Below are 19,694 nucleotides of genomic sequence, written 5' to 3' on the forward strand. Positions count from 1 at the left end.
TTTGCATCATCATGATTCGTATCGAGCACCATCACAAGGACAACAATTTAGTAGCCAGCAAGTATGTACTCCAAAGACTATTTGTTTTTGCAATATCACAAATAGTTGTCATGGAATCTCATTCATTTAGCTATTGTTATCAACGGGGTTTTATTTTGTTTACACAGATTGACATGGTAGTTGAAGCCATGAATGCATGCTTAGCTGATCATGAAAAGAAGGTAGGCAGGAAGTTAATGGAAACTGAGCACAGATTTGATGTCAAATACCAGACGCTAGGTGAAGACTTGATCGACATGAAGACTAAAACTGGCACTAATCCTTGGTTGTCGAAGGCCGAGGACGAAATTAAAGACTTAAGGAGGGAACTACATGTATGTCATACTGTGCATTTTGTATTTTGTATGAATATGTTCCTTCATGTTCATTATTGTTTGCATTGTTACAGGAATTAAAATACGAATTTACAAGCAACCGACAATCAGTGTCACAGAAAGGAGGCGTGCAGGTGATCTTTATGGCCCAACACGTTAATATCTAAAAGTAACAAACTAATGATGAACTACCTTTGTTCATTATAGGATCAAGTCAATGTGTGCAATTCATCCCTGACAGGAACTCCTAGGGCTAGCCAATTCACGGCAGGGACTTCGACTACACCAAGTGCAAGACATGTGACGGAAAACAATGAGAAACCACAATTAACTCCGATGAAGCCTGTCTTTGGTAATGATTACAAGTTAACGGATGAGGACATAGAGACAGCCGTTTACATCCGCGGAACATACGGCCCTGTTGAAATAGCTAGAATCGGAGACATTACCCTCACAGCAGAACAACTGAAGCGAAATTTGGACGACAAATACATTTATGGTGATGTAAGCCCATTATACTCTAGTCTACATCATTACTGCAACAACTTTCTTATTATTGTATGATTGAAAATTTGGCAGGTTATTATGGCATATGCTCGCATTAGCCAAATTGAGAATGATACTACCTCAATCATATCCCCTCAAGAAACCGAAAATCTGTTACAAATGAAGGGGGTGGTTCCTGTTGGACGTGCAGCCTCATGGTCAGCTCGTGTAGCAGAAAAATTTGTAGGGCGCCGAAAGGTACATGTTTTCCTCACTTTCATAGTTTATGTACACACTGTACACGACAAATTTCGGTTCTCAACCCAACCCAAATTTTACTGCAGGTGCATGTCCCACTGAATGTACACCAAAACCATTGGATGCTAATGATGTTTAATTTTGACAAAAAAGAAATTCAGACTCTGAACTCCATGAATTATCATTGCGAGAAGACCAAGGAAGATTCTCTTGTAAGTGTTCTCTTGCTGCCTCTTTTGATCCGCATGGCACATGAGCTCCCAAAGTACCGTAACCCTATGTATAACTCGTCGTACCCTAGGTGGACTCGATTCAGTTCTGCATCGACGAAGCTGTCAAGAATGGGTTGATATCACCAGCTAAGAACATCAATTTTGCCGAATGGACCAAAAAACGCTATTGGAACATAGCACAACAGACCGATGGGTACGCATGGCCTCATAAATTATTATTTGCCTACACGAATAAGATTACTGATCTTTAACTAAACATCGCAGGACTTCCTGTGCGGTTTGGACATTGCAGTACATGTTGTCATGGAACGGGGATGAAATGACCGATATTTTGAACTAGGTAATTGAATGCCTAATTTACATTTGTACTTCGTTTAGCTTGAAAGCTATCCTGACGTAAGTGTCGGTTATCAAATATAGGCAAGGATAGATATTTTCAGGTGGAAAATATGTACAGCCTTACTGCATTCAAATTGCAACGCGCTTCGTCTCGAATCATATAAGTTCCCCATAACGGTTAGTGCTACATCAAGAATATATCATGTATTTCATAGGTCTTATGATTAGAACTAACGCATCACTCTCTCTTATACAGAAGGAGGTGTACGATGCCCAGCAAGCAGTTCTACCTGATGGTTCAGAAGACGACGTACAATTAGTCAACAATCCTGATGGTTCCAACGAACCCGACACATCCAACTCCCAGAAGGATACCGGTGCACCCAACTCCCCCAAAAGTGGTGCACCCAACTCCCCAAAAAGGAAGAGAGCACGTGGACGCCCGAGAAAGCTAGTCGATCCCGAGGAAGCAGCAAAAACAAAGAGTCTTAAAGAACTGAAACTTAAATTTGACAGCAAGACCATAGCCAACCAAGTGTCTTCGTTACCATCACAGTCACGCAGAGAGCGTAAACCAGCACCAGCTTTATTGAGCTCATTCAAACACAAATAGGTAGCATCAATTGATCATCAATTGATACATGCTCGTGCTCATGCTCTACTTTTAGCATCATTTCTTACACGTTTAGTTCTTATCAGAAAGTGGAAATAGGTACTTTTGGCAATCATGAGCATCCTCTACTTATCAGAAAGGGGAGTTGCTTATAGAAATAAACCAGGCTTTTCTTAAGCACAGGTGCTTATTTGTACAGGGTAGACGCATAACTAGGCGTCTCTCCTGTAGAAATAGGCACCGGTGCTTCAGAAAAAACCCTATTTATTTTTCTAAGCACCACCCTAAGCATCTAGCATTGTACAGGGCTTAACATGCATCACCAAAATAGTATTAACAACTTGGAACACTAAACCAGAGTAGCAGCAAACTCTTAAGATAAATGGCATAGGTTCAGACACACCATAGGACATCAGTTTTAGAGTCGAACAACAAAGAAACATAGATAACATAAGAGGACACGACGGTCCTGGGGCAGCAGCAGCACTCTAGCAGCACATCACTTCTCTCCCTTCTTCAATGGAGGTTGTAGGGCTCATTGACTTTGACAATCTCGAGGAAGCGTGCGTAGGCCGCATGTTTAGCCATAGTACTGGCCGTATGCTTCATACCATGTCCATTGCCAGTGCTGAAGGCATGCTGGATCATGCCATCTATGCCGCCACCGATCACCTTGCAACAGAAAGGGCACCCAATCTTGCCAAAGAAACGGTACTTGATCTTGCCAGCAATCAGATGCCTCAGGGTGTAGCGGCTCTTGCTGTGCCTGCTGTCCATGCAGTAGTCCACGTCGTCGTCATCCTCCTGTGAATTAGTGAATTAGTACACATAGAAGAACTCAGCTAATCTATTAGGGTACATTGCCTTAATTACAATGTTTTCAAAGTACACATGTGTAACATGGCAACTATCTATTTGCTAGAAATAAGGCGTATGTGCACATACATAATTGAGCCAAAGAAATTGACATGCATAAATATGGACGGTGGAATAGTTGCATTTATAGATTAGTGCACAAGTAGTACATAATTAACACATGAAAGACTTCATGAACTGGCTTGGTTTAATGATATTTGATACTTGTTACAGGTGTAATTCTGATTGGAATCAGAAAAATGGCTTCATTATACTCCTCCATGTTTCACACAAGGGGGGTTTGTTCTATCTACTGGAATGAAGAAACCATTATTCTTTCTGACAGCGGCAATACTGCTTCTCCAACATTGTTAGACCCTGATAAGTTTCAGAAGGAAATTGGTAAAGGAGCTATGGGGTGTCTCACTGCTCATATTGACGAGAGATGTGGCTGTGATCATCTAGATAATATACTGGGGAAAATTGGCTACATGAAATGTTTTGATTTTTTGGTATCCAGTGGATATGTAGTGTCAGCCCATAATTATTAAGGGAGCAATCACTTCCTTTGCAAAATGGAAATCTGTACAGAATTTGCAAATGGATCATCTATGAACATGTGTGCAAACTGATCATCTATGAACATGTTTGCAAATTAATTCATCTACATAAACTAAAATGAATCAGGAACTGCAACATTTTGTCACTGTCCTGGGGAAGCCAATGGAGAATCCTACCATATATCCATTGTTTAACCGACTTTTTTCATTAATGTATCCCTGCCATGAACATTTTGTTGTATTTGGGTTCATTACCCCACTTCTTTCATTAATGTATCCCTTGTGAAACTTATGCTCATCTAGTTAACAAGACAAACCCCAATGCCATGAAAAAAACAGAGTATCTGCTGGAATCAGAATGTGAATCAGATTTAAAATTCCACATCCAACATGAAGATCTATGCTACATCTAGTTAACAAGAAAAACCTCAATGCCATGAAAAAAACCAGAGTATCTGCTGGAATCAGATTTAAAAATCCAGATCCAACATGAAGATCTATGCTAAATCCCTACAATCCTACATATGTACAACTAGCACGCCCAAGTGAAATTGATGCTCATCTAGTTAACAAGAAAAACCCCAATGTCATGAAAAAAACAGAGCAAAAAACAGAGTACTACCTCAGATAGCTCGTCGATGGCATCCTCGTCGAAGTCGCTGCCCTTCCTGCAATCTACGTCGAACTCCTTTATGGCGTTCTCCTCGTAGAGCTCTTCGATTTCGTCATGCACCTTGCGCTTAAGCCTTCTCATCTCCTCCTCCTCCAGATCTTCCCCGACCTTGTGCTCGCCGACGGGTGCCTCGACGGCTGCGATGGCAGCGGGAGCAGGCACAACGGTCGCTGCACCGCCAGCTTTCACCGCTACGGCGGACTCAGCCGCTCCACCCACGGCTGCAGCCACGGCAGCAGACTGCTCTGCTCCGATGGTTGCCTCCGGCTCATCCGCCGCATCTTCACGCCCGTGTTTCATCGTCGGTCGTAGACAGGAGGAGGGAGGCGTAGGAAGGGAGGAGGGTGGTGAGGAAGGAGGAGAGGGTGGTGAGGTGGTGAGGAAGGAAGAGAGGGTGGTTAGGTTCGGGAGAGGACGAGGGTTTTCTACCCGATTTGGGGAAGAAATGCACTGCTCCTGCCTGTTGGAGTTACCGAGAAGCCGCGGGTGCCGATTTGACTTGACACACCCACCCGGCCGTCCCCATTCCACGTGGGGACGTGGCGGTCGTGCACGCGGTCGTGCACCTCCTGCGGTTTGCCATCAATTGCTATCGGTCTCACAAGTGGGTCCCCTTGTCATCCACACAACCGCGCCACCACATGTACCACATTTTTCTTTCTCCCCGTCTCGACCACTCCACATCTTTCTTTCTCCCCTTCTCGACCAGCGCCGCCGCCGCCGCCATCTCCCGACGACCCCTCTCTTCGCTGCCGGTGCGCGGCCGCCGCCAACTCCGGCAAGTACGTGAGATCTCCCCTCTTCTTCCCTTCCCCAACCGCGTCTCCCTACGGAGGCGGATCTGAGCCGATTGGCTGTTGCCGGCCGGAGCTCGTCGGATCTCTCGAGCTTTGACGCCATGTCTGATCTAGATTCATGACGTGCCCTCGCATATGGCTTTGTCCACGGTTTGAACCTTTGGATTCAATCCAAAAGTTGAAAACGGTTTGGACTGGGTTGGATGACGAGCATGTATAGTTCGGTTTGGTCTAGATTCTAAATGAAAATATCTGGATTGGTTTGGTTTTGATGTGTGCCGTGGATTGGACTGGTTTTAGTTTGGATGCCGAACTATTCCCAGGTTTAGATGAGACGGGCATTGCCATTGTCATTGGCATTGCTTTATTACGTAGATGATAGTAAATAGATTGATTGGCCATTGCCAGTATAGGTTATCACTATGATTTATTATATGTATGATCTTTGTATTGTACTATGTACAATTCAACTTAGAGTTCAACATGTTCTGTGTAGAATGGAGGAAGCACCATGTGGACGCTGCAACTCACGGTGCCGGACCAGCCTTTCTACTGCCACGCTGTTCGGCATCTACTTCCAGCCTTCTTTTGTTGTTGCAGCGGTAACAATTTATATGAACCTTCTGACAGTACATTCTTTTTTTTTGCTATTTCCACTAATGTATTGTGTCTGTTATTTGTTTTTATCTTACACAGATCGTACCATGCAATGTGAGATTGGCATTCAATGAGCTCATCGGAGACACCGTGACCTTCGACGCTCTTGGGGGCCCATACACTATGCAGGTCGAGAAGGGGCGAAAGATAACCCAGATAGGAGGAGATGATTGGGATCGTTTCATCGCCCGCATGCGTCTTAGTGGGGGTGAATTGATCAGCTTCTCCTTCAGAAGAGATAGGCCCAGGATTTCTGTTATCTATCTAAATTTGATTCCGGATAGTGAGGATGAAGTTCATGAGGAGGAAGATGGTGCTGATTCAGATGATGACGATTCAGATGATGATGAGAACCCACTTGTTGAATACCTGTATGCCCAAGGACTCAGACTGGGCGACGAGGAAATCGGCAACCTCTGGGACATGCTTCCGCTACGTGAAGACTACCTAGGGAAGCCATTCGTGACCCGCCTCACAAGGACGAATGTTAAACGGCATATCATGGTATGTTACTTAGTGTGGTAATTACATGATATGCATGCTTAGTTAGTGTAGTAGTTCATATGATATGCATGTTGTAGTACTGTGATGAGAGGCCTAGTTTAGAATTCATTTAGTGAAGAATTTTATGACATGCATGTAGTGTAGTAATATGCGATGATATGCTTAGTGTACGCAGTAATCTAATGATATGCCTAATTACTGTAGTAATTTGATGCTTGGCGTATAGTGTAGTGATGTGATGATATATATGCTCAGTGTTGAATCCAATGATATATGTGTCTTGAAGTGTATGCTTTGTTGATAATTGCACGTGACATGATCATATATCATGTCAACTGTTTTCAGAAATTACCTAAGAGGTTACTTGATAGCTGTGGCATCGACCCGGACGAAGAAGGCATGGCTGCTGGACTACGCCTTACCAGAACGGGCTCCATCACCAGCTGTGCCTATGCAGTGGACACGGACGGTCGCACTGTCTTGAGAAGGGCAGGGTGGAAGAAGTTCCTTCGTGGCAAGAATCTTCGGGTAGGACAGGCCATCCTACTCACTGTTGCGAACACCAGTCGCCATGACTTGAGGATGATGATCACCATCCACCTCATTTAGAACTGGGCTGGGCCATGTATCGATGTGAAATGAACTTGTTATGTTAGCTCTTGTTTGCGAGTACTTGTCGTGTATTACCGTACCTATATCTACTCATATCTAGGTACTATTGCTTGTGATGGATTGCAACTATTATTAACTGGTAACTAATGCTCTACTAGCTATGATTATTCCACTGTGTGATGTTTTATAGACTGTAGTGTGACATGGTAACTGTTATATATGGTAGAGGCTGGTCTCTAAGACCTTGTACAATGCAAGGTGCTTAGGGATGTGCTTAGAAAAATAAAGCGGTTTTTTCTGAAGCACCAGTGCCTATTTCTACAGGAGAGACGCCTAGTTAAGCGTCTACCTTGTACAAATAAGCACCGGTGCTTAAGGAAAACCTGGTTTATTTCTCTAAGCACCTCTCCTAAGCACCCTGCATTGTACAAGGCCTAATTGGACCGACATGTTGAACTAGTATCAATGGTAGAGGCTGGCTGCCACAAAGTTCCATTCACAAGCTACTATGAATTTGAAATAATGCATAAACAAAATACGAAGCTTTTCTTAAGCACAGGTGCTTATTTGTACAGGGTAGACGCTTAACTAGGCGTCTCTCCTGTAGAAATAGGCACCGGTGCTTCAGAAAAACCCTGTTTATTTTTCTAAGCACCACCGTACGCATCAAGCATTGTACAAGGCTTATCATGCATCACCAAAATAGTATTAACAACTTGGAACACTAAACCAGAGTAGCAGCAAACTCTTAAGATAAACGGCAGATCAACCACCGCATAACATAAGTTCAGACACACCATAGGACATAAGTTCAGACACACCGAACAACAAAGAAACATAGATATCATAAAAGGACACGGCGCTAGCAACTTGAAGGCAGACTTTGATCTCTCTTCATGCCGCGTAGTGGCAGTGGTAGTAGGGGTCAGCCTCCTGTGCTTCTGAAATTTCCACACCTGATTTGATGTTGTCTATTATCTTCCAAGCCTTGTAGGTGGCGTACGCATCCTTCGCTGCGTACTCGATGAGGTAGTCTGGCAGCGGGCTGATCCCCCACAGTTTATGGTCTTCGGTCCTGTTGATCTTCTTCTTCATGTTTTGGTAAAATGGGTGGATGACGCTGGCTGCAACATCAGCCAAGGAGTCGTACTGCTTCTTTCTGCCGGCATATGGAACTCTATAGTTTTTCTGAATGTCGATGTACTTTTCGGGGTTGATCTCCAAACCAGACATCTTCAGCATCTGTTTGTCATTATGAATGCTGAAACCGGCAAAGGTGAACAACTTCTTCTCCTGGAGGAAGCTCTTGAGGCGCTTGGGCCTTCAAGGGGAGAGACATATTGAAGATTAGTAGTAATTTTGAAGATTTAGGAGTTGTTTGGTTTGTGACTAAGTTTGCCAAAGATTGCCACACCTAAGGTTAGGCAAGTTTGACCAACTTAGGTGTGTGTTTGGTTCAAGCCACACCTTAGGCAAGCCACACTTGGGTCCCACATGGCATACACACAAAAAGTGTGGCAAGATTCCCTTAGGCTTGCCAACTTGTGGCCCTCATTTTGATGAACTAACCTTAGGCAAACTTGGCAAAAAATTGTGGCAAAGTGTGACAATGCTAGTGCTAGAACCAAACAATACGAGTGATGAATGCATGAAGTACATGATGTTATTTCTCTTTTTGGATCATACAGTTGAAAATAACACTACAGCAAACTACTTCACTACATCAACTTCAGAAACAACTTTTAATACATCTAGTCCAGTGCATCCACACCGGTAGACACAACACTAATGCATCAATATCAGAAACTACACTAGTATATCAGAAACTACACTAGTAGACACAACACTAATACATCTAGTCCAGTGCATCAACTTCAGAAAATAACACTAATGCATCCACACCGGTAGACACAACACTAATGCATCAAGATCAGAAACTACACTAGTATATCAAGTTTGGTGATTAATCTGGTGCAAGATTTTAAGATACTAATCCAGTGCATCAGGGTAAAAATCTATGCCAGTGCATGTACTTGAGAAACCACACTAGTGCGTCCACTTCACAATCTACACTAGTACATGTAGTTGAGAAACTAGGGTATATGAGTAGGATGGCTCACCATTTTGTGGCCGCAGCGATGTGGTACACCAGGCAGAGTTCCTCCACGCATAACTGCAGAACTGCTGCGTACTGCGGAGGTTCGTCATCCCTGGTATACTCCACATCAACGCCGACGAATCTAGGATACATGCCGCCGGCTTTCATGAAGAGCCTCGTGAGCATTTCGTCGGCAGTGTCTGGATTGCTGGTGCAGACGACCTCCAGCGTCTCTTTGCCGTGGAGTTCCACCTTGTCAAGTTTGGTGGTGTAGTCGCGCTTCTCACCGGGGACCTGAACGTCGTCTTCCTTGATGCTCTGCTCTTCCTTGATGCTCTGGTCGGACGTCTCGCCACACTGACGCTTGGTAGACGGCTCCTCCGCCATTGCCCTTCTCCAGCGACGGCGGTTTTGAGACAGAGACGGTGGTTGCAGTTTGTGGAGTAGATGGACGTGGTTCGCATAATGAGGGAGGAATGGAGGAGAAGGTGCCTTTTTGAGTTCTGGGGGAGGCGGTTCGTCGCGTGAGGGAGGCGCTCGTCGTTATCGTGATCGTGGGGGTCGTGGGGCTCGTGCTGTTGGTGTTCCATTCTGTAACCACCCACGGGCCTGCATCGTGGCCCATATCACTGGGTTTGTAGTCGTATGCAGGCCGTGGTGTGTGAGAAAACTCATGTTAGGTAGGTGGGCTTTTCTCCTCCTTCACCCGGCGGCCGTGATGTAAACATGAGAAGCAAGTTTGCTAAGGTTGTAAACGGACCCAATATTTTTCTACATCTTTGTATCAACATGAAAAGCAATCATGACTAGTTTGCTAAGGTTGTCGGCATTTGTATGGATTTTCTAAGGTTTTTGCAACGATAAAATGCTTAAAACACTTCTGACATGTTGTGATGTTTTCGGTATTTAGTGGTCTACTCGCTGGGATTATTCCACTGTGTGATGTTTTGTACGTGCCAGGTTGTAGTATGAAATGCTAACTGTTCTATATGGTAGTGGTTGGTCTCTAATTGGACCGACATGTTGAACTAGTATCAATGGTAGAGGCGTTTCGTTGTGCGCCACATCCAACAGTTCACATAATTAATTATCCAAAGATTAAGGTATCAAACCCTTGGTCATACAAAGCAACATTTCGTTCCTAAAAATTAAGGTACTTCCACATTCAAACTAACTAATACTACAAATTCGAAGGAACTACTTAATACATTAACAGCACATAGGGAAGTAGCCCTGGTCCAACGGCTTGAGAAAGGACGAACAAAAGCTGAAAGAAGAAGGATCAGCCAGTAGCAGCACCATCAGCCTCCCAGCCTCACAACTTCAGCCAGCCTGGTGAACTCCAGGTTTTTTCCTGCAAAACACACATGGGATGTTGGAGGCAAGAAAATAAATTTGCCAGGGGTCTTGTCATGGCATCTAATCGCACGGAATGCTAGTACAAATGATGGAGAACAAAACATCCAACATGAGCAAATTCATAGGAGTTCTAGATCCATGGATACCATAAAGAAAAAAAATGCTCAGTTCTAATTCAGACACAAGACTTGGTGAAAACATGCATATTCATATCAGCAACATTGATATGGCATCTTTGCAAGCTTGGGTCAGTGACTTGTCTTGTGTTTCATGGCATGACAATAATTTTAACAATAAATAGACATGAAATTGACCCAAACTCATGTACAAAGTTAGGACATATGATGCATGGATTAATTCACAAATAAATGACAAAATGCCAACTTTGTATAGAATTTGCAGTACTGAAATATTTCAGTGTGTACCGGTGTGTACTGAAACTGCAGTACTGAAATAATTCAGTGTGCATCGGTGTGTACTGAAATTGTAGTAACGAAATATTTCATTGCCTACCGGTGTGTACCGAAATATTTCAGTGTCTACCACTACAACATTACAAATTTTGCCTAGGGCAGTACCGAAATATTTCAGTGCCTACCGGTGTGTACCAAAATATTTCAGTGTCCACCACTACAACATTACAAATTTTGCCTAGGGCAGTACCGAAATATTTCAGTGCCTACCGGTGTGTACCAAAATATTTCAGTGTCCACCACTACAACATTACAAATTTTGCCTAGGGCAGTACCGAAATATTTCAGTGCCTACCGGTGTGTACCGAAATATTTCAGTGTCTACCACTAGAACATTACTAATTTTTCCTAGGGTTCATATGATGCCTAGGGTTCACATACATCATAATCATCCTCCAAATCCATGTACTCAAATATTCATGCAATTCATTGAGATTAAAATGCCATATAGCATTCCCTCTCTGAGCTATTACGATCAGTATCACCACGATGTAAGCACGAGCAGTAGGAAGATGAGGAGTGGGGAAGCTTACTCTAAACATAGCTACCGCCGCCGTTCAGACGAGGAGAGCGGCGAGGGAAGCGTGGAGAACGGCGGGGAAGCGAGGTCGCGACCACTGTCCTCCTCATCTTGTGCTTCGGAGTCTCCGATGACTCGGTTGGAGGCTGCACAATCTGCAACGGCACCTCGTGCACGGTGGGTTCCTGATCCAGTGGATGCTCTACCCTGGATCTGAACGCCCACCACCTCCGCCTGGTCCACTTGCTGGACGAATTGGCCTGCTCCATCGCCCAGAGGAGGATCTCGATCTTGTGAATCGGTTGTGCGGGCGGGGGGCAAAGCTTTGCCCTCTCCTTCTTCGTCAAATTCTTGAGAGTGGCCATTGCCGTCCAGCTCATCTGCCTTGTGTTGTCAAACCAAGAACAGATCTCCCTCAACCTGGCCAACTTGACCTGGTCGCCGCCGGCGATCTGCACGAAGTCGGTGTTCTCGCCGCCGGCCATTAGCTCGATCTGCCGATTCTTGCTTCGATGGAAGAGGGGGTGGGGGTGGGTGGGGGCGGTTGCCTGAGTGGAGAGAAGTTGCAGCGGCGAGAAGGAGGAGATGACTGCGGTGGACTTGGAGGAGAGGGCGGAGATGGCCGTCGATGAGTAATTGTGGAAGGTGTAGCACCATGGCGGTGGTTTTGCATTCGACGAGAGGGGCGGCGCGTGCAAATTTTCCTAGGACTAAACTGCCCCTATATTAAAACGCGTCCCCACCTTGTCACGAGTACCGGCCCCACTCGTTTTAGTACTTTCGCGTACTTTCATCGGAGTACTACCCAGTACTTCGTATTTGTCTGCCGTTAGATCGACATCAATGAACGGTTCTAAAAAAGCCCAACCACTCTAAAACTTGTATAAAATAATATTTTTTTTTCATCACGTGGAACATCACATATAAAAACATCAGTAGGGGTTACAAGTAGATGAAGCTTCAATAGGGCAATGATACATCTCAAACTTATCTATAATTTTTTATTCTTAAAAGCTACTCCCTCCATCTCATAATGCAGGATTTTTTTGACTCTAGTGTAGTGTAGAAAAAACGTCTTACATTATGGGACAGAGGAAGTATTATATTATCACATCTGTATGCTTAAAAAGCAATTTTATAAAATTTTTTGGACTAACCTATTAGTGGATTATATTTGACATATTGGACAAGATGCATCATCATAAAGTACCTGTCACTGGTAGGTGCTGGGATGTCATATTTCACGACTTTCTAACCCCGCCCAACTGAATATCTCTATCCGTTCAATGGTAGTCGCCGAAGAGGACATTCCCACATGCTCCTTTTGTGCACTACAATTGAAAGATAATTTAGCAATGTTCCAAAATTATTTAGTAAACATAAAGTACATAACTAATAGTGTGTTCTTGAGCCAATGGATAATAAAAAATAAAGTAATGTGCACATTTCCATTCAATACTCACTATTATTATTAGAAGTAGGAAATTATAACAGATATATTAACACCCCCCCATCCACACACACACACACACAAAAACTAGACATACCAAACTATGATTCACTTTTAAATAGATATATACCACTATAATAAAATTTAAAATATATAAGAATAATACATAAGAATACAATCAAATTCAAATCAAACAAAATTAGAACATGCCGAAAAGATATCTACCTTGTGCCATAGCCCAACATTGCATCGCCATGGTATTGCCACAATAAATCAGATGTGTACAACAAAGTAGTAGGAAAATAGCGTTATTTACAATTTACCATAAATAAAGAAACATTATAAAATTGTTACACTTGATTTCATTGTGGAATAAAGTTGAAAGTGTGCATCTATGTGACGGAGAAATGTTGATTCTTGCTAATAAAATCATAGGAATTATTACGGAACTAACTTGAAGTTCTAATTTGAAAATACATAAACTACTTTTGTGTGAAAACAATTTTTGCGCCACTAAAATTTTCATGTGCAAATGATACACGCTTTAATTGTAACCTCCTCATCCAGCAACAACTACATCACTTCCTCCACTCGGTGGAAACTCACTAACATTGATTATAAGATATCTTTTTTTTACAATGGATAACATCTCCGCATCCTCCAGTCTAGTTCAGCAGATTTAGATGTCAACACTCACATCAAAGGGGAATGAAAATAGATTATTTGTATGATAGTGCACAACATGCATCACGATGAACTACCTGTCATTTCCAGGTACTTCCACATAAAGTTTAACAAAATTTTTAACCCAGGAAACTTAGAATAGATGCTCAAGGTGCCATTGACAAGGTGAATATCTCATGCTTCATTTTTGCACTACAACTGGAATGCAATTTAGCAATATTGCAAAGTTATTTAGCAAACATGAGGACATAAGTTAGACGATCTTCTTGAACAAACAAATAGTAAAAAGAATATTTTCAAAAATTACATTCAATAAATAAAATAATTAAGAGTAAAGTATGACAATCACTATATCCAAGAGAAACATTCTGAATGTTGCCATACTTGATTTGACAATTGTATAGAGTTGGAAGTGTGCATCTATGTGATGTAGTAGTATCAATCTTTGCTAATTAACTCATAAGATATATTCTCAAAACAAAATTAAAGAGCCTATTTTTACCAAACAGAAAATGATTTTGCGTGAAAACACTTTTGTTCCACTGATGTCCTCAAGTGTAATGATACGCATTTTCATTGCCACATCGTCATCCATCGAAAACTATTTTGCGTGAAAACACACTTGTTACACCTCCTCCACTCGGTGAAAAATGACTAACTTTGTGTAAAAAAATCATTTGTCCCCTTCATCTCAATATCTTGTCTCGTTAAGCAGATCGATGTAGATGTCGCCACATACATAAAAAAAATGTCTTATTTGTGAGAAACTGGGCAACATGCACCGTGATTGAGTACTTGTCATTGGTAGGTGTTGCCACATCAACTTCAAGATCATTCAACTTAAACACTCTGGCTGCTTAATGGTGGCCATTGACAAAGTGACTCTGTCATGATCAACGTGTGCACTTGAATTCGAAGAGAATTAATCGATCTTGCAAAGTTATGAAGCAAACATGAAGTATCTAACATATAGTATCTTGTCTAACCAATAGATGATACAAAATAGTGTCATGTACACATTTACATTCAATCCATATTATTACTAAGAGTAGGAAAGTATAACATATGTATTGAAATCCCCAAAAACCAAATATACAAAACTATGATTTTGATATAATCAGAAACCAAATAGCACTTAGAAAAGATATATACAACCATAAGAAAATAGATAGAAAATAAGAATAATATATAGTAGAAAATTTATACTCAAATCACGCAACCTTAGAACTTGCGAAACAAATATTTTAACTCGTCAAGTTTTAGCTATGTATTTCATCACCCTGGTAATTGTATCAATCTTAGTTAATTAACTCACAAGATCTATACTGAAACTAAATTGAAGGTCCTATTTTGAACAAAGAAATCGTTGCACTAAAATTATCCAGTGGAATGATACCCACTTCCATTGCAACATCCTCAACGACCAGCAACTACCTCCTCCACTAGGTGGAGACTCACTAACTTAGAATCGAAAATCATTTTCCTCTTGCATAACATCACAACATCCTTCACTCTTGTTATGTGGCTATAGATGTAGCCACTGACATAAAACAATAAGGGATTTTTATTTATGTGCCCCTGGTTCGTTAGTTGTACTCATTCATCCCCACGCTCTTAACTTTTGCTCACTTTTCCCCACTCCCGTGCCCGAAACCCTCAGAACAGGTTACAACAGACGTTGCCCTCGGGTCAATGCCTTTGACCGTTAACTCTGGCGAGTGACGCCGCGTAGGGCCGAGTCCACCTTTGACCGTTTACCTGTATAGTGGTTTTGTATGTTGACCGTACAGTGGTTTTCGTATACGTGGGCACATGCAACTGACCGCGGTCGTGGGGTAGCACATGTCCATGGGACATGCCTGAAACGTCCCATCGTGTAAAGAGGGGGGACCACCTCCCGGCCCATCGCCCCTACCATTTTCCCCCAAATCCCCTCCCTACCGCATCGTCTTCCTCTCCCCCACCAGCGTCGTTTCGCTCTCCTCCACTGCCTCCACCGCACCGTCTCACTCTCCCCCACCGCATCCTCTTCCTCACCTTCATCGCCTCCATCCGTCCGATGGCGGAAGCTCGTGGCGATGCCGGCGCAGCGGCTGGAGATGTAGTGGAGCTGCAGGGCGCGGTAACCGCGGATGAAGTGAAGGACGTTGGCGGTGTCCACGGCTGTGCGGGGAAACTCGCAACCGCTATGGATGTGGAGAAGGATCTGGCGGGCTCCGCCTCAGTGCTTCCGGAGCAGAAGGTGACAGCATCGAGCGGCGCAGTCCATCCTGATACCCCTGATGCGCAATCTGGCAAGGAGCAGGAGGTACTTGCACTTGCTTGTTAGTTGCAATATTTAGGATATTAGCTTGCAGAGTTAGTTGCATTGGTTAGATTGTGATTCGTACAGTAGTACAGATGGTTAAAGTAGTCGGTTTGACGGATGGGCCGGGTTTTCTGTATGGGGGGATGGGGGTTTTTGTACTAGGGTTTTTTTGGATTACATTCGTTGCAAAATGCTAGATAGATCTGTATGAGAGACAGAGATCTCTGTGCTTCAATGCTACACAGATGTATGCTTATTAGATTTGTTTTTAATGCTACACAGATTGGGTTTTTTAATTCTACAGACATTTATGCTTCTTAGATTGGGTCCCTATTAGATTTGTTTTTGAATGCTACGTAGATTGGGGTTTTGAATGTCATATGCCCAAATGGAATCCATTGATTAGGAAGTTATTTGATTCATTAGTATATAAATTTGTCCACAATATGTAGTTATATTAGCTCTGTTGTTCAATGTGTGTGCATGACAATGGAAAATGCAAATAGGATCATAGTATATTGGGTTCCCTAGTATATTAGCCCTATGATCAATGTGTCATATGTGCATATATAAATTTTCAATTTGCTTCTGTATTTACTAGTGATGGATGTAATTGTACATTCATGAGGATGATGGTTAGGGGAAAAAGAGGAAGCTGGCCCTTACTGGGTTTGACCCGTACGATCCAGAGTATAGTGATGACGAAGAATATGAGGTAACCCTACTTGAAATTTAGATTGTTCATTTAGTTCCTTTGACATGGTGTATATGAATCTATCTTCACCTAATATTAAAGGACGGAAGATTTCATAGTTCGTCATCCGTCACCCCTTTATATCCGTTGTTTTTCTGTTAACTATAAAGATTGACGGATGAGATTTAAAGTATGTCTACAGTTGATGAAAATTACCCACCAATGCCACCCACAAGTGAGAAAAAAATATTGGTTTTTCTTCTTGTCGATCATAGTTATCTTGCTTGTCCAGCCCAATTTTTTCTCTTAGAAAAGAGAACATTTTGTCAACGTTAGGCACTAGATACACTAGGGGTGTCGAACTCGCCTCTTAAGCCCATCTCGAGCGCAACTAAAATGCGACACTCGGCAGAGGGACATTCGCAGCGTCTCTCGCTGGCTTGGGTGGACCAGCTCGTGCATCTGGTGCAGTCGATGCATGTTCGTAACACTACGCCTCATGGTGGTAGCACGTGATGCTCTTGGCTTGGCGGGCCAAGGCCCGTGGGCGCTCGGGCGCGCTGTTGCTAGCAGGGCATGGTGGAAGACAACTAGGAGCGGTGCGGCGACTCCTGCTGGTAGGCGTGAAGCTCGCGACAGTACACAGTATGAAGGTCAGAGGACGAGAGTGAGCGACGTGCATCTACCGGCATAGGGGCTTGGCACACCAGCAACAGCCGGCAACATAGTTGGCGGTGTTGGAATAAGCCACCACGGCGATAATCAGTGTGCTTGCGTGCTGGTCAAGCCGGGCACTGGTACGTGGTCGTGCCATGTCCATAGGCATGCGTGCGTGGAGTGTGTGTCTCTGTCGCATATGAGTCCCGCTCACTTACGAGTCGTAGTCCCTGTGGCCGTGGCGATCTGTTGCTCCAGTCACGCTGAACGCGTCGTAGGCGGGCAGCCAGGGCGAGCGAGACGCACATGCCAGATCATGGGGGAGTTGGGTTGCGTCATGCGCACCAGCCCCAGTATAAACTCCCTCCCGTGATCTGAGTTTGAGGTTGTTACACAGAGCGACTTGGTTCGTCCAGAAATAACAGAAAACTAAACATTTGTTGCCCAGGCGTTCAACAACAGATAGAAATAACTAGCCTACTACTTCGTCTACCTTGGTACGGCAACAAGAGTAGGGTTAATTGAAAACAGGCCGCCAAGGCACGTCTGCAACAATACGACTCGCGGTGGCATGCTGGCATGATGGTGCAGGTCTGCGACCAGGCGATGGCTAGCACACGTGGCTCGCACGTCGTGATGGTGGTAGATGCTTGCGGCGTGCTAAGCCGACTAGGAGTGGTGCAGCGACTCCCGTTAATAGGCGTGAAGCTTGCGTTAGCGCACACATGATGAAGATCAGCAGGCGAGAGTGGGCGATGTGCAGCTGCCGGTATGGGCTCGGCAAACCACCAACAGCCGGCAACGTAGTGCGCGGAAGCATCAGACCACGAGGCTAAAACAAGGGTGGCACGAGTAAGAACGATAGTCTGCGGAGCCAAAGCACGGCGGCGCGCTGGACCAACACTGGCGTGTGGCGGCCAGTACCGACTGCGTATCGTGGAGCCTGTTCAGTAAACGGTTGCACGTCTACTGTGCAAACATTAAACATAGGCCGGCTTATTTGAGGCAGCTAGCTAGAAGCCAGTAAGCATATTTCTACGAATGTTACACAGGTATTTAATTTGATTTTCCTTATAATATTCTTTGTTGAATTTGATCAGACACATAGGAATGTCTGCACACTGCCAATGCATGTGATAACAATGCAAGTTCCATTGCATGTTGTATATTTTATTCGTTTGATAAATTACATCGTTTTGCAAGTGCCCATATGCCAGCAGAGCTAGCTTATAATGGATTTAAGTAGTGTTGTGTTAAAGCTGCAGTGTAGAACTTTAGCACTTAACTACTCTTCTTGTCATGCTTTCGTTGTTAGAACCCATTTTGTCTAAGCCAGAGAGCTATTTAAGAATTAGGTGCAATTTACTCATATTTTTATTTCTTTTGTACCACTTCTTCTCTAAGTAAAAATTTAATAAATATAGAACAGTGGCACTGATGTTCCTATGTGCTATGTTCTTTTAGTATAATAGTGGCGCAATCGTGCAAGAATATTTTTTTCTCGCTTTGCCATGATCTGATATAGGTGCCAATTATGTATGTTGCAGCATGGCAGCGGCAATGCATTCATCAAACGACTCTTCTAGAGTTGTCGTGCTTCAGCGGTCTGTTGGTTCGATGGCGACGGCCTCCGAGATGTCAACATAGATGAGCGGGATGTTTGATGCCCAAGTCTGTTGCCTTGGAATTGACCACGGCCAGATGTCTCATTGCCATCATGCATTGATGAGTGTTGGAAAGGAGGATAAGCGGCGATACGGCTGAAATGATGTGTTGGAATAAATGGCATGTACATGTGGGAGGTCTTGGGCCATGTTTATCACACGCTCAATGTGTATGCTCTTTTTTTTATCTCCCGTTGCAATGCACGTGCATTTTTGCTAGTAATCTATTAATGTAATTCATTCATGTGTGCAGTATGATTCTGGAGAAGATGTGTACAAGGGCAATGTCGTGTCCTTCACAGCGAAGGAGGTGGAGAGGATCAAGGCCAAGGGAGTTAGTTCCTTCTACAACCGCTAGATCAACAAGTGGCACTACCCCTACTGCACCACCAAGCCAAAGCCAAAGGATGGCCGCTTCGATCACCTTGTGTCTCCTGCAGAGGATGTAGCGATTCGCGGGGAGGACTACACGATCAGGGGGCAGCATGCTGCCCTCACGAACGCCCTGACTCCGGTGTGATGTGATGATGTGATGAACTGAATGTGGAAGCATGTTTTATCTCTATCTTTTGGGTTACTTTTGGTAAACTGAATGTGGCTGTTTATGATGTGATGAACTGAATTTATGATAGTAATGTATTATGCTATCTATATTTGCCTGTCCTTAAATTTGCCTATGATGTATGGTTAGTTCTGTTTAGATGTTGTGAGTTATGAGTTTAGGTGCTGCAATGATCACACATGTTGTTTCAGTGTTGCTTCACTGATCAGACATGCTGCTTTTTCTCACCAGTTTAGGTGCTGCCATGATCACACATGTTGTTAC

The sequence above is a fragment of the Triticum aestivum genome, chromosome 7D (genome assembly GCF_018294505.1).
Source record: "Triticum aestivum cultivar Chinese Spring chromosome 7D, IWGSC CS RefSeq v2.1, whole genome shotgun sequence".
In the NCBI taxonomy this organism is placed as follows: domain Eukaryota; kingdom Viridiplantae; phylum Streptophyta; class Magnoliopsida; order Poales; family Poaceae; genus Triticum; species Triticum aestivum.